The 13,685-nt window shown below is 57.6% G+C and overlaps 1 long non-coding RNA gene across 1 annotated transcript in view; it reads left to right on the top strand.

The window, feature by feature from the left end:
* LOC147113734 (uncharacterized) overlaps positions 1–13,456 on the top strand; it is a 138,987-nt gene extending 125,531 nt beyond the window's left edge. Inside the window, exon 2 of the long non-coding RNA XR_015079262.1 lies at positions 13,113–13,456. This is a non-coding gene — a long non-coding RNA (uncharacterized LOC147113734). The remainder of the gene's footprint in view (positions 1–13,112) is intronic.
* The last annotated feature ends 229 nt before the right edge of the window (positions 13,457–13,685 follow it).

The raw sequence follows: 13,685 nt of genomic DNA, 5'->3' as shown, positions 1-13,685 counted from the left end.
CGCTCTCGGTACAGATCACACTGCCTGTTGTTAGTGGCCCTCCTGGGACCAGCACACTCGGCACAGATCACACAGCCTGTTCTTACTGGCCCAAGAGACCAGCGCACTCGGCACAGATCACACTGCCTGTTGTTAGTGGCCCAAGAGACCAGCGCACTCGGCACAGATCACACTGCCTGTTGTTAGTGGCCCTCCCGTGACCAGCGTACTCGGCACAGATCAGACTGCCTGTTGTTAGTGGCCCTCCTGAGACCAGCGCACTCGGCACAGATCACACTGCCTGTTGTTCGTGGCCCTCCTGGGACCAGCGCACTCGGCACAGATCACACTGCCTGTTGTTAGTGGCCCAAGAGACCAGCGCACTCGGCACAAATCACACTGCCTGTTGTTAGTGGCCCAAGAGATCAGCGCACTCGGCACAGATCACACTGCCTGTTGTTAGTGGCCCAAGAGACCAGCGCACTCGGCACAAATCAGACTGCCTGTTGTTAGTGGCCCTCCTGAGACCAGCGCACTCGGCACAGATCACACTGCCTGTTGTTAGCGGCCCTCCTGGGACCAGCGCACTCGGCACAGATCACACTGCGTGTTGTTAGTGGCCCAAGAGATCACCGCACTCGGCACAGATCAGACTGCCTGTTGTTAGTGGCCCTCCCGAGACCAGCGTACTCGGCACAGATCAGACTGCCTGTTGTTAGTGGCCCTCCCGAGACCAACGAACTCGGCACAGATCACACTGCCTGTTGTTAGTGGCCCACGAGACCAGCGCACTTGGCACAGAGCACACTGCCTGTTGTTAGTGGCCCTCCTGAGACCAGTGCACTCGGCACAGATCACACTGCCTGTTGTTAGTGGCCCAAGAGATCAGCGCACTCGGCACAGATCACACTGCCTGTTGTTAGTGGCCAAAGAGACCAGCGCACTCGCACAGCTCACACTGCCTGTTGTTAGTGGCCCTCCTGGGACCAGCGTACTCGGCACAAATCACACTGCCTGTTGTTAGTGGCCCTCCTGGGACCAGCGCACTCGGCACAGATCACACTGCCTGTTGTTAGTGGCCCAAGAGACCAGCGCACTCGCACAGATGACACTGCCTGTTGTTAGTGGCCCTCCTGGGACCGGCGCACTCGGCACAGATCACACTGCCTGTTGTTAGTGGCCCAAGAGACCAGCGCACTCGGCACAGATCACACTGCCTGTTGTTCGTGGCCCAAGTGACCAGCGCACTCGGCACAGACCACACTGCCTGTTGTTAGTGGCCCAAGAGACCAGCGCGCTCAGCACAGATCACACTGCCTGTTGTTATTGTCCCAAGAGACCAGCGCACACGGCACTGATCGCACTGCCTGTTAGTGGACCAAGAGACCAGCGCACTCGCACAGATGACACTGCCTGTTGTTAGTAACCCTCCTGGGACCAGCGCACTCGGCACAGATCACACTGCCTGTTGTTAGTGGCCCTCCCGAGACCAGCGCAGTCGGCACAGATCACACTGCCTGTTGTTAGTGGCCCTCCTGGGACCAGCGCACTCGGCACAGATCACACTGCCTGTTGATAGTGGCCCAAGAGACCAGCGCACTCGGCACAGAATAAACTGCCTGTTGTTAGTGGCCCAAGAGACCAGCGCACTCGGCACAGATCACACTGCCTGTTGTTAGTGGCCTAAGAGACCAGCGCACTCGGCACAGATCACACTGCCTGTTGTTAGTGGCCCTCCTGGGACCAGCGCACTCGGCACAGATCACACTGCCTGTTGTTCGTGGCCCAAGAGACAAGCGCACTCGCACAGATCACACTGCCTGTTGTTAGTGGCCCAAGAGACCAGCGCACTCGGCACAGATCACACTGCTTGTCCTTAGTGGCCCAAGAGACCAGCGCACTCGCACAGATCACACTGCCTGTTGTTAGTGGCCCAAGAAACCAGGGCACTCGGCACACATCACACTGCCTGTTGTTAGTGGCCCTCCTGGGACCAGCACACTCGGCACAGATCACAGTGCCTGTTGTTAGTGGCCCTCCCGAGACCAGCGCACTCGCACAGATCACACTGCCTGTTGTTAGTGGCCCAAGAGACCAGCGCACTCGGCACAGATCACACTGCCTGTTGTTCGTGGCCCTCCCGAGACCAGCACACTCGGCACAGATCACACTGCCTGTTGTTAGTGGCCCTCCTGAGACCAGCGCACTTGGCACAGATCACACTGCCTGTTGTTAGTGGCCCAAGAGATCACCGCACTCGGCACAGATCACACTGCCTGTTGTTAGTGGCCCTCCTGGGACCAGCGCTTTCGGTACAGATCACACTGCCTGTTGTTAGTGGCCCTCCTGGGACCAGCACACTCGGCACAGATCACACAGCCTGTTCTTACTGGCCCAAGAGACCAGCGCACTCGGCACAGATCACACTGCCTGTTGTTAGTGGCCCAAGAGACCAGCGCACTCGGCACAGATCACACTGCCTGTTGTTAGTGGCCCTCCCGTGACCAGCGTACTCGGCACAGATCAGACTGCCTGTTGTTAGTGGCCCTCCTGAGACCAGCGCACTCGGCACAGATCACACTGCCTGTTGTTCGTGGCCCAAGAGATCAGCGCACTCGGCACAGCTCACACTGCCTGTTGTTAGTGGCCCTCCTGGGACCAGCGTACTCGGCACAGATCACACTGCCTGTTAGTGGCCCAGGAGACCAGCGCACTCAGCACAAATCACACTGCCTGTTGTTAGTGGCCCTCCTGGGACCAGCGCACTCGGCACAGATCACACTGCCTGTTGTTAGTGGCCCAAGAGACCAGCGCACTCGCACAGATGACACTGCCTGTTGTTAGTGGCCCTCCTGGGACCGGCGCACTCGGCACAGATCACACTGCCTGTTGTTAGTGGCCCAAGAGACCAGCGCACTCGGCACAGATCACACTGCCTGTTGTTCGTGGCCCAAGTGACCAGCGCACTCGGCACAGACCACACTGCCTGTTGTTAGTGGCCCAAGAGACCAGCGCGCTCAGCACAGATCACACTGCCTGTTAGTGGACCAAGAGACCAGCGCACTCGCACAGATGACACTGCCTGTTGTTAGTAACCCTCCTGGGACCAGCGCACTCGGCACAGATCACACTGCCTGTTGTTAGTGGCCCTCCCGAGACCAGCGCAGTCGGCACAGATCACACTGCCTGTTGTTAGTGGCCCTCCTGGGACCAGCGCACTCGGCACAGATCACACTGCCTGTTGATAGTGGCCCAAGAGACCAGCGCACTCGGCACAGAATAAACTGCCTGTTGTTAGTGGCCCAAGAGACCAGCGCACTCGGCACAGATCACACTGCCTGTTGTTAGTGGCCTAAGAGACCAGCGCACTCGGCACAGATCACACTGCCTGTTGTTAGTGGCCCTCCTGGGACCAGCGCACTCGGCACAGATCACACTGCCTGTTGTTCGTGGCCCAAGAGACAAGCGCACTCGCACAGATCACACTGCCTGTTGTTAGTGGCCCAAGAGACCAGCGCACTCGGCACAGATCACACTGCTTGTCCTTAGTGGCCCAAGAGACCAGCGCACTCGCACAGATCACACTGCCTGTTGTTCGTGGCCCTCCTGGGACCAGCGCACTCGGCACAGATCACACTGCCTGTTGTTAGTGGCCCAAGAGACCAGCGCACTCGGCACAAATCACACTGCCTGTTGTTAGTGGCCCAAGAGATCAGCGTACTCGGCACAGATCACACTGCCTGTTGTTAGTGGCCCAAGAGACCAGCGCACTCGGCACAAATCACACTGCCTGTTGTTAGTGGCTCTGGAGACCAGCGCACTCGGCACAGATCACACTGCCTGTTGTTAGTGGCCCTCCTGGGACCAGTGCACTCGGCACAGATCACACTGCGTGTTGTTAGTGGCCCAAGAGATCACCGCACTCGGCACAGATCAGACTGCCTGTTGTTAGTGGCCCTCCCGAGACCAACGAACTCGGCACAGATCACACTGCCTGTTGTTAGTGGCCCTCCCGAGACCAACGAACTCGGCACAGATCACACTGCCTGTTGTTAGTGGCCCACGAGACCAGCGCACTTGGCACAGAGCACACTGCCTGTTGTTAGTGGCCCAAGAGATCAGCGCACTCGGCACAGATCACACTGCCTGTTGTTAGTGGCCAAAGAGACCAGCGCACTCGCACAGCTCACACTGCCTGTTGTTAGTGGCCCTCCTGAGACCAGCGCACTCGCACAGATCACACTGCCTGTAGTTAGTGCCCCAAGAGACCAGCGCACTCGGCACAAATCACACTGCCTGTTGTTAGTGGCCCTCCCGAGACCAACGAACTCGGCACAGATCACACTGCGTGTTGTTAGTGGCCCAAGAGATCACCGCACTCGGCACAGATCAGACTGCCTGTTGTTAGTGGCCCTCCCGAGACCAGCGTACTCGGCACAGATCAGACTGCCTGTTGTTAGTGGCCCTCCCGAGACCAACGAACTCGGCACAGATCACACTGCCTGTTGTTAGTGGCCCTCCCGAGACCAACGAACTCGGCACAGATCACACTGCCTGTTGTTAGTGGCCCACGAGACCAGCGCACTTGGCACAGAGCACACTGCCTGTTGTTAGTGGCCCTCCTGAGACCAGTGCACTCGGCACAGATCACACTGCCTGTTGTTAGTGGCCCAAGAGATCAGCGCACTCGGCCCAGATCACACTGCCTGTTGTTAGTGGCCAAAGAGACCAGCGCACTCGCACAGCTCACACTGCCTGTTGTTAGTGGCCCTCCTGAGACCAGCGCACTCGCACAGATCACACTGCCTGTAGTTAGTGCCCCAAGAGACCAGCGCACTCGGCACTAATCACACTGCCTGTTGTTAGTGGCCCAAGAGACCAGCGCACTCGCACAGATCACACTGCCTGTTGTTCGTGGCCCTCCTGGGACCAGCGTACTCGGCACAGATCACACTGCCTGTTAGTGGCCCAGGAGACCAGCGCACTCGGCACAAATCACACTGCCTGTTGTTAGTGGCCCTCCTGGGACCAGCGCACTCGGCACAGATCACACTGCCTGTTGTTAGTGGCCCAAGAGACCAGCGCACTCGCACAGATGACACTGCCTGTTGTTAGTGGCCCTCCTGGGACCGGCGCACTCGGCACAGATCACACTGCCTGTTGTTAGTGGCCCAAGTGACCAGCGCACTCGGCACAGACCACACTGCCTGTTGTTAGTGGCCCAAGAGACCAGCGCGCTCAGCACAGATCACACTGCCTGTTGTTATTGTCCCAAGAGACCAGCGCACACGGCACTGATCACACTGCCTGTTGGTGGACCAAGAGACCAGCGCACTCGCACAGATGACACTGCCTGTTGTTAGTAACCCTCCTGGGACCAGCGCACTCGGCACAGATCACACTGCCTGTTGTTCGTGGCCCTCCCGAGACCAGCGCAGTCGGCACAGATCACACTGCCTCTTGTTAGTGGCCCAAGAGACCAGCGCTCTCGGTACAGATCACACTGCCTGTTGTTCGTGGCCCTCCTGTGACCAGCGCACTCGGCACAGATCACACTGCCTGTTGTTCGTGGCCCAAGAGACCAGCGCACTCGGCACAGATCACACTGCCTGTTGTTAGTGGCCCAAGAGACCAGCGCACTCGGCACAGATCACACTGCCTGTTGTTAGTGGCCCAAGAGACCAGCGCACTCGGCACAGATCACACTGCCTGTTGTTAGTGGCCCAAGAGACCAGCGCACTCGGCACAGATCACACAGCCTGTTGTCAGTGGCCCTCCTGAGACCAGTGCACTCGGCACAGATCACACTGCCTGTTGTTAGTGGCCCAAGAGATCAGCGCACTCGGCACAGATCACACTGCCTGTTGTTCGTGGCCCAAGAGACCAGCGCACTCGCACAGATCACACTGCCTCTTGTTAGTGGCCCTCCTGGGACCGGGGCACTCGGCACAGATCACACTGCCTGTTGTTAGTGGCCCAAGAGACCAGCGCACTCGGCACAGATCACACTGCCTGTTGTTCGTGGCCCTCCTGGGACCAGCACACTCGGCACAGATCACAGTGCTTGTTGTTAGTGGCCCAAGAGACCAGCGCAATCGGCACAAATCACACTGCCTGTTGTTAGTGGCCCAAGAGACCAGCGCACTCGGCACAGATCACACTGCTTGTCCTTAGTGGCCCAAGAGACCAGCGCACTCGCACAGATCACACTGCCTGTTCTTACTGGCCCAAGAAACCAGCGCACTCGGCACAGATCACACTGCCTGTTGTTAGTGGCCCAAGAAACCAGGGCACTCGGCACACATCACACTGCCTGTTGTTAGTGGCCCTCCTGGGACCAGCACACTCGGCACAGATCACAGTGCCTGTTGTTAGTGGCCCTCCCGAGACCAGCGCACTCGCACAGATCACACTGCCTGTTGTTAGTGGCCCAAGAGACCAGCGCACTCGGCACAGATCACACTGCCTGTTGTTCGTGGCCCTCCCGAGACCAGCACACTCGGCACAGATCACACTGCCTGTTGTTAGTGGCCCTCCTGAGACCAGCGCACTTGGCACAGATCACACTGCCTGTTGTTAGTGGCCCAAGAGATCACCGCACTCGGCACAGATCACACTGCCTGTTGTTAGTGGCCCTCCTGGGACCAGCGCTCTCGGTACAGATCACACTGCCTGTTGTTAGTGGCCCTCCTGGGACCAGCACACTCGGCACAGATCACACAGCCTGTTCTTACTGGCCCAAGAGACCAGCGCACTCGGCACAGATCACACTGCCTGTTGTTAGTGGCCCAAGAGACCAGCGCACTCGGCACAGATCACACTGCCTGTTGTTAGTGGCCCTCCCGTGACCAGCGTACTCGGCACAGATCAGACTGCCTGTTGTTAGTGGCCCTCCTGAGACCAGCGCACTCGGCACAGATCACACTGCCTGTTGTTCGTGGCCCTCCTGGGACCAGCGCACTCGGCACAGATCACACTGCCTGTTGTTAGTGGCCCAAGAGACCAGCGCACTCGGCACAAATCACACTGCCTGTTGTTAGTGGCCCAAGAGATCAGCGCACTCGGCACAGATCACACTGCCTGTTGTTAGTGGCCCAAGAGACCAGCGCACTCGGCACAAATCAGACTGCCTGTTGTTAGTGGCCCTCCTGAGACCAGCGCACTCGGCACAGATCACACTGCCTGTTGTTAGCGGCCCTCCTGGGACCAGCGCACTCGGCACAGATCACACTGCGTGTTGTTAGTGGCCCAAGAGATCACCGCACTCGGCACAGATCAGACTGCCTGTTGTTAGTGGCCCTCCCGAGACCAGCGTACTCGGCACAGATCAGACTGCCTGTTGTTAGTGGCCCTCCCGAGACCAACGAACTCGGCACAGATCGCACTGCCAGTTGTTAGTGGCCCACGAGACCAGCGCACTTGGCACAGAGCACACTGCCTGTTGTTAGTGGCCCTCCTGAGACCAGTGCACTCGGCACAGATCACACTGCCTGTTGTTAGTGGCCCAAGAGATCAGCGCACTCGGCACAGATCACACTGCCTGTTGTTAGTGGCCAAAGAGACCAGCGCACTCGCACAGCTCACACTGCCTGTTGTTAGTGGCCCTCCTGGGACCAGCGTACTCGGCACAGATCACACTGCCTGTTAGTGGCCCAGGAGACCAGCGCACTCGGCACAAATCACACTGCCTGTTGTTAGTGGCCCTCCTGGGACCAGCGCACTCGGCACAGATCACACTGCCTGTTGTTAGTGGCCCAAGAGACCAGCGCACTCGCACAGATGACACTGCCTGTTGTTAGTGGCCCTCCTGGGACCGGCGCACTCGGCACAGATCACACTGCCTGTTGTTAGTGGCCCAAGAGACCAGCGCACTCGGCACAGATCACACTGCCTGTTGTTCGTGGCCCAAGTGACCAGCGCACTCGGCACAGACCACACTGCCTGTTGTTAGTGGCCCAAGAGACCAGCGCGCTCAGCACAGATCACACTGCCTGTTGTTATTGTCCCAAGAGACCAGCGCACACGGCACTGATCACACTGCCTGTTAGTGGACCAAGAGACCAGCGCACTCGCACAGATGACACTGCCTGTTGTTAGTAACCCTCCTGGGACCAGCGCACTCGGCACAGATCACACTGCCTGTTGTTAGTGGCCCTCCCGAGACCAGCGCAGTCGGCACAGATCACACTGCCTGTTGTTAGTGGCCCTCCTGGGACCAGCGCACTCGGCACAGATCACACTGCCTGTTGATAGTGGCCCAAGAGACCAGCGCACTCGGCACAGATCACACTGCCTGTTGTTAGTGGCCTAAGAGACCAGCGCACTCGGCACAGATCACACTGCCTGTTGTTAGTGGCCCTCCTGGGACCAGCGCACTCGGCACAGATCACACTGCCTGTTGTTCGTGGCCCAAGAGACAAGCGCACTCGCACAGATCACACTGCCTGTTGTTAGTGGCCCAAGAGACCAGCGCACCCGGCACAGATTACACTGCCTGTTGTTAGTGGCCCAAGAGACCAGCGCAATCGGCACAGATCACACTGCCTGTTGTTAGTGGCCCAAGAGACCAGCGCACTCGGCACAGATCACACTGCCTGTTGTTAGTGGCCCTCCTGGGACCAGGGCACTCGGCACAGATCACACTGCCTGTTGTTAGTGGCCCAAGAGACCAGCGCACTCGGCACAGATCACACTGCCTGTTGTTAGTGGCCCAAGAGACCAGCGCACTCGGCACAGATCACACTGCCTGTTGTTAGTGGCCCAGGAGACCAGCGCACTCGGCACAAATCACACTGCCTGTTCTTACTGGCCCTCCTGGGACCAGCGCACTCGGCACAGATCACACTGCCTGTTGTTAGTGGCCCAAGAGACCAGCGCACTTGGCACAGATCACACTGCCTGTTGTTAGTGGCCCTCCTGGGATCAGCGCACTCGCACAGATCACACTGCCTGTTGTTAGTGGCCCAAGAGACCAGCGCACTCGCACTGATCACACTGCCTGTTGTTAGTGGCCCTCCTGAGACCAGCGCACTCGGCACAAATCACACTGCCTGTTGTTAGTGGCCCAAGAAACCAGCGCACTCACACAGATCACACTGCCTGTTGTTCGTGGCCCTCCTGAGACCAGCGCACTCGGCACAGATCACACTGCCTGTTGTTTGTGGCCCAAGAGACCAGCGCACTCGGCACAGATCACACTGCCTGTTGTTAGTGGCCCAAGAGACCAGCGCACTCGGCACAGATCACACTGCCTGTTGTTAGTGGCCCAAGAGACCAGCGCACTCGGCACAGATCACACTGCCTGTTGTTAGTGGCCCTCCTGGGACCAGCGCACTCGGCACAGATCACACTGCCTGTTCTTACTGGCCCAGGAGACTAGCGCACTCGGCACAAATCACACTGCCTGTTCTTACTGGCCCAGGAGACCAGCGCACTCGGCACAGATCACACTGCCTGTTCTTACTGGCCCAAGAGACCAGCACACTCGGCACAGTTCACACTGCCTGTTGTTAGTGGCCCAAGAGACCAGCGCACTCGGCACAGATCACACTGCCTGTTGTTAGTGGCCCTCCCGTGACCAGCGTACTCGGCACAGATCAGACTGCCTGTTGTTAGTGGCCCTCCTGAGACCAGCGCACTCGGCACAGATCACACTGCCTGTTGTTCGTGGCCCTCCTGGGACCAGCGCACTCGGCACAGATCACACTGCCTGTTGTTAGTGGCCCAAGAGACCAGCGCACTCGGCACAAATCACACTGCCTGTTGTTAGTGGCCCAAGAGATCAGCGCACTCGGCACAGATCACACTGCCTGTTGTTAGTGGCCCAAGAGACCAGCGCACTCGGCACAAATCAGACTGCCTGTTGTTAGTGGCCCTCCTGAGACCAGCGCACTCGGCACAGATCACACTGCCTGTTGTTAGCGGCCCTCCTGGGACCAGCGCACTCGGCACAGATCACACTGCGTGTTGTTAGTGGCCCAAGAGATCACCGCACTCGGCACAGATCAGACTGCCTGTTGTTAGTGGCCCTCCCGAGACCAGCGTACTCGGCACAGATCAGACTGCCTGTTGTTAGTGGCCCTCCCGAGACCAACGAACTCGGCACAGATCACACTGCCTGTTGTTAGTGGCCCACGAGACCAGCGCACTTGGCACAGAGCACACTGCCTGTTGTTAGTGGCCCTCCTGAGACCAGTGCACTCGGCACAGATCACACTGCCTGTTGTTAGTGGCCCAAGAGATCAGCGCACTCGGCACAGATCACACTGCCTGTTGTTAGTGGCCAAAGAGACCAGCGCACTCGCACAGCTCACACTGCCTGTTGTTAGTGGCCCTCCTGGGACCAGCGTACTCGGCACAGATCACACTGCCTGTTAGTGGCCCAGGAGACCAGCGCACTCGGCACAAATCACACTGCCTGTTGTTAGTGGCCCTCCTGGGACCAGCGCACTCGGCACAGATCACACTGCCTGTTGTTAGTGGCCCAAGAGACCAGCGCACTCGCACAGATGACACTGCCTGTTGTTAGTGGCCCTCCTGGGACCGGCGCACTCGGCACAGATCACACTGCCTGTTGTTAGTGGCCCAAGAGACCAGCGCACTCGGCACAGATCACACTGCCTGTTGTTCGTGGCCCAAGTGACCAGCGCACTCGGCACAGACCACACTGCCTGTTGTTAGTGGCCCAAGAGACCAGCGCGCTCAGCACAGATCACACTGCCTGTTGTTATTGTCCCAAGAGACCAGCGCACACGGCACTGATCACACTGCCTGTTAGTGGACCAAGAGACCAGCGCACTCGCACAGATGACACTGCCTGTTGTTAGTAACCCTCCTGGGACCAGCGCACTCGGCACAGATCACACTGCCTGTTGTTAGTGGCCCTCCCGAGACCAGCGCAGTCGGCACAGATCACACTGCCTGTTGTTAGTGGCCCTCCTGGGACCAGCGCACTCGGCACAGATCACACTGCCTGTTGATAGTGGCCCAAGAGACCAGCGCACTCGGCACAGAATAAACTGCCTGTTGTTAGTGGCCCAAGAGACCAGCGCACTCGGCACAGATCACACTGCCTGTTGTTAGTGGCCTAAGAGACCAGCGCACTCGGCACAGATCACACTGCCTGTTGTTAGTGGCCCTCCTGGGACCAGCGCACTCGGCACAGATCACACTGCCTGTTGTTCGTGGCCCAAGAGACAAGCGCACTCGTACAGATCACACTGCCTGTTGTTAGTGGCCCAAGAGACCAGCGCACCCGGCACAGATTACACTGCCTGTTGTTAGTGGCCCAAGAGACCAGCGCAATCGGCACAGATCACACTGCCTGTTGTTAGTGGCCCAAGAGACCAGCGCACTCGGCACAGATCACACTGCCTGTTGTTAGTGGCCCTCCTGGGACCAGGGCACTCGGCACAGATCACACTGCCTGTTGTTAGTGGCCCAAGAGACCAGCGCACTCGGCACAGATCACACTGCCTGTTGTTAGTGGCCCAAGAGACCAGCGCACTCGGCACAGATCACACTGCCTGTTGTTAGTGGCCCAGGAGACCAGCGCACTCGGCACAAATCACACTGCCTGTTCTTACTGGCCCTCCTGGGACCAGCGCACTCGGCACAGATCACACTGCCTGTTGTTAGTGGCCCTCCTGGGATCAGCGCACTCGCACAGATCACACTGCCTGTTGTTAGTGGCCCAAGAGACCAGCGCACTCGCACTGATCACACTGCCTGTTGTTAGTGGCCCTCCTGAGACCAGCGCACTCGGCACAAATCACACTGCCTGTTGTTAGTGGCCCAAGAAACCAGCGCACTCACACAGATCACACTGCCTGTTGTTCGTGGCCCTCCTGAGACCAGCGCACTCGGCACAGATCACACTGCCTGTTGTTTGTGGCCCAAGAGACCAGCGCACTCGGCACAGATCACACTGCCTGTTGTTAGTGGCCCAAGAGACCAGCGCACTCGGCACAGATCACACTGCCTGTTGTTAGTGGCCCAAGAGACCAGCGCACTCGGCACAGATCACACTGCCTGTTGTTAGTGGCCCTCCTGGGACCAGCGCACTCGGCACAGATCACACTGCCTGTTCTTACTGGCCCAGGAGACTAGCGCACTCGGCACAAATCACACTGCCTGTTCTTACTGGCCCAGGAGACCAGCGCACTCGGCACAGATCACACTGCCTGTTGTTAGTGGCCCTCCTGAGACCAGCACTCTCGCACAGATCACACTGCCTGTTGTTAGTGGCCCTCCTGAGACCAGCGCACTCGGCACAGATCACACTGCCTGTTCTTAATGGCCCAAGAGACCAGTGCACTCGGCACAGATCACACTTCCTGTTGTTAGTGGCCCAAGAGACCAGTGCACTCGCACAGATCACACTGCCTGTTGTCAGTGGCCCTCCTGGGACCAGCGCACTCGCACAGATCACACTGCCTGTTGTTAGTGGCCCACCTGAGACCAGCGCACTCGCACAGATCACACTGCCTGTCGTTAGTGGCCCAAGAGACCAGCGCACTCGCACAGATCGCACTGCCTGTTGTTAGCCTTCCTGGGACCAGCGCACTCGGCACAGATCACACTGCCTGTTGTTAGTGGCCCAACCGACCAGCGCACTTGGCACAGATCACACTGCCTGTTGTTAGTGGCCCTCCTGGGACCAGCGTACTGGGCACAGATCACACTGCCTGTTGTTAGTGGCCCAGGAGACCAGCGCACTCGGCACAGATCACACTTCCTGTTGTTAGTGGCCCAAGAGACCAGCGCACTCGCACAGATCACACTGCCTGTTGTTAGTGGCCCTCCTGGGACCAGCGTACTGGGCACAGATCACACTGCCTATTGTTTGTGGCCCAGGAGACCAGCGCACTCGGCACAGATCACACTGCCTGTTGTTTGAAGCCTTCCTGGGACCAGCGTACTGGGCACAGATCACACTGCCTGCTGTTAGTGGCCCTGGAGACCAGCGCACTCGGCACAGATCACACGGGGGCCTTGGGCTCTCCTCGCCTCAGTGCTTCGCCAAGGCAGGAGCTGCTTTAACTTTTGCTGCATCTTCAATTTAACGAGACCTTTAATATTTGGTTCAACTTGTCATTCGCCAATTCATGATATTTAACTTTGTTTTGAAACAGGCTGAATTCTCAGATGAAGACAAAAATAATAAGTCGAAGGAGAATGGAGCACCTGCATGATGTGTGGGGAGTCGACCCTATTGTTGTATAATGATTTTACTGAGTTGCAGCTGACCGAAGCACTGCATGTGTCATGGATTTTTGTAGTTTAAGGATGTGTTTGTAGAAAAAAGGATGTACAAAGTTCTGAATAACCGTGAACTGTTTAAAACAAAAAACTAGTAAAAGTGGACTTCCGAACTGCTTCAAGGATGGGTCGGTCCTCACCTGAAGATACTTTTGCATTGCGAAATGTTTTTAGAGGAACGTTAACTTTTTATGTTAATAAAGTACAAGAACCCGGACGTGCAAGCTAATTGGTCACTTTTTGTCTGTCAAGCTGAATGGGGTGAGCTGTTGGTCTCAAACTCTAAACTCCCCTTTATAGCAAACTGCTTGGAGATTACACTGAGGGTCTATCTGTGTTAGATAGAGAGTAAAGCTCCCTCAACACTGTCAGATCAAAAACTTCCAGGGCAGGAACAGCACGCGTTAGATGCAGAGTAAAGTTTCCTCTACACTGTCCCATCAAAC

The sequence above is a fragment of the Somniosus microcephalus genome, chromosome 8 (genome assembly GCF_052327205.1).
Source record: "Somniosus microcephalus isolate GS21.2 chromosome 8, FLI_Smic_1.0, whole genome shotgun sequence".
Lineage (NCBI taxonomy): Eukaryota > Metazoa > Chordata > Chondrichthyes > Squaliformes > Somniosidae > Somniosus > Somniosus microcephalus.
The sequence above is the reverse complement of the archived record's forward strand: the minus strand, read 5'-3'. Positions and strand labels throughout refer to the sequence as shown.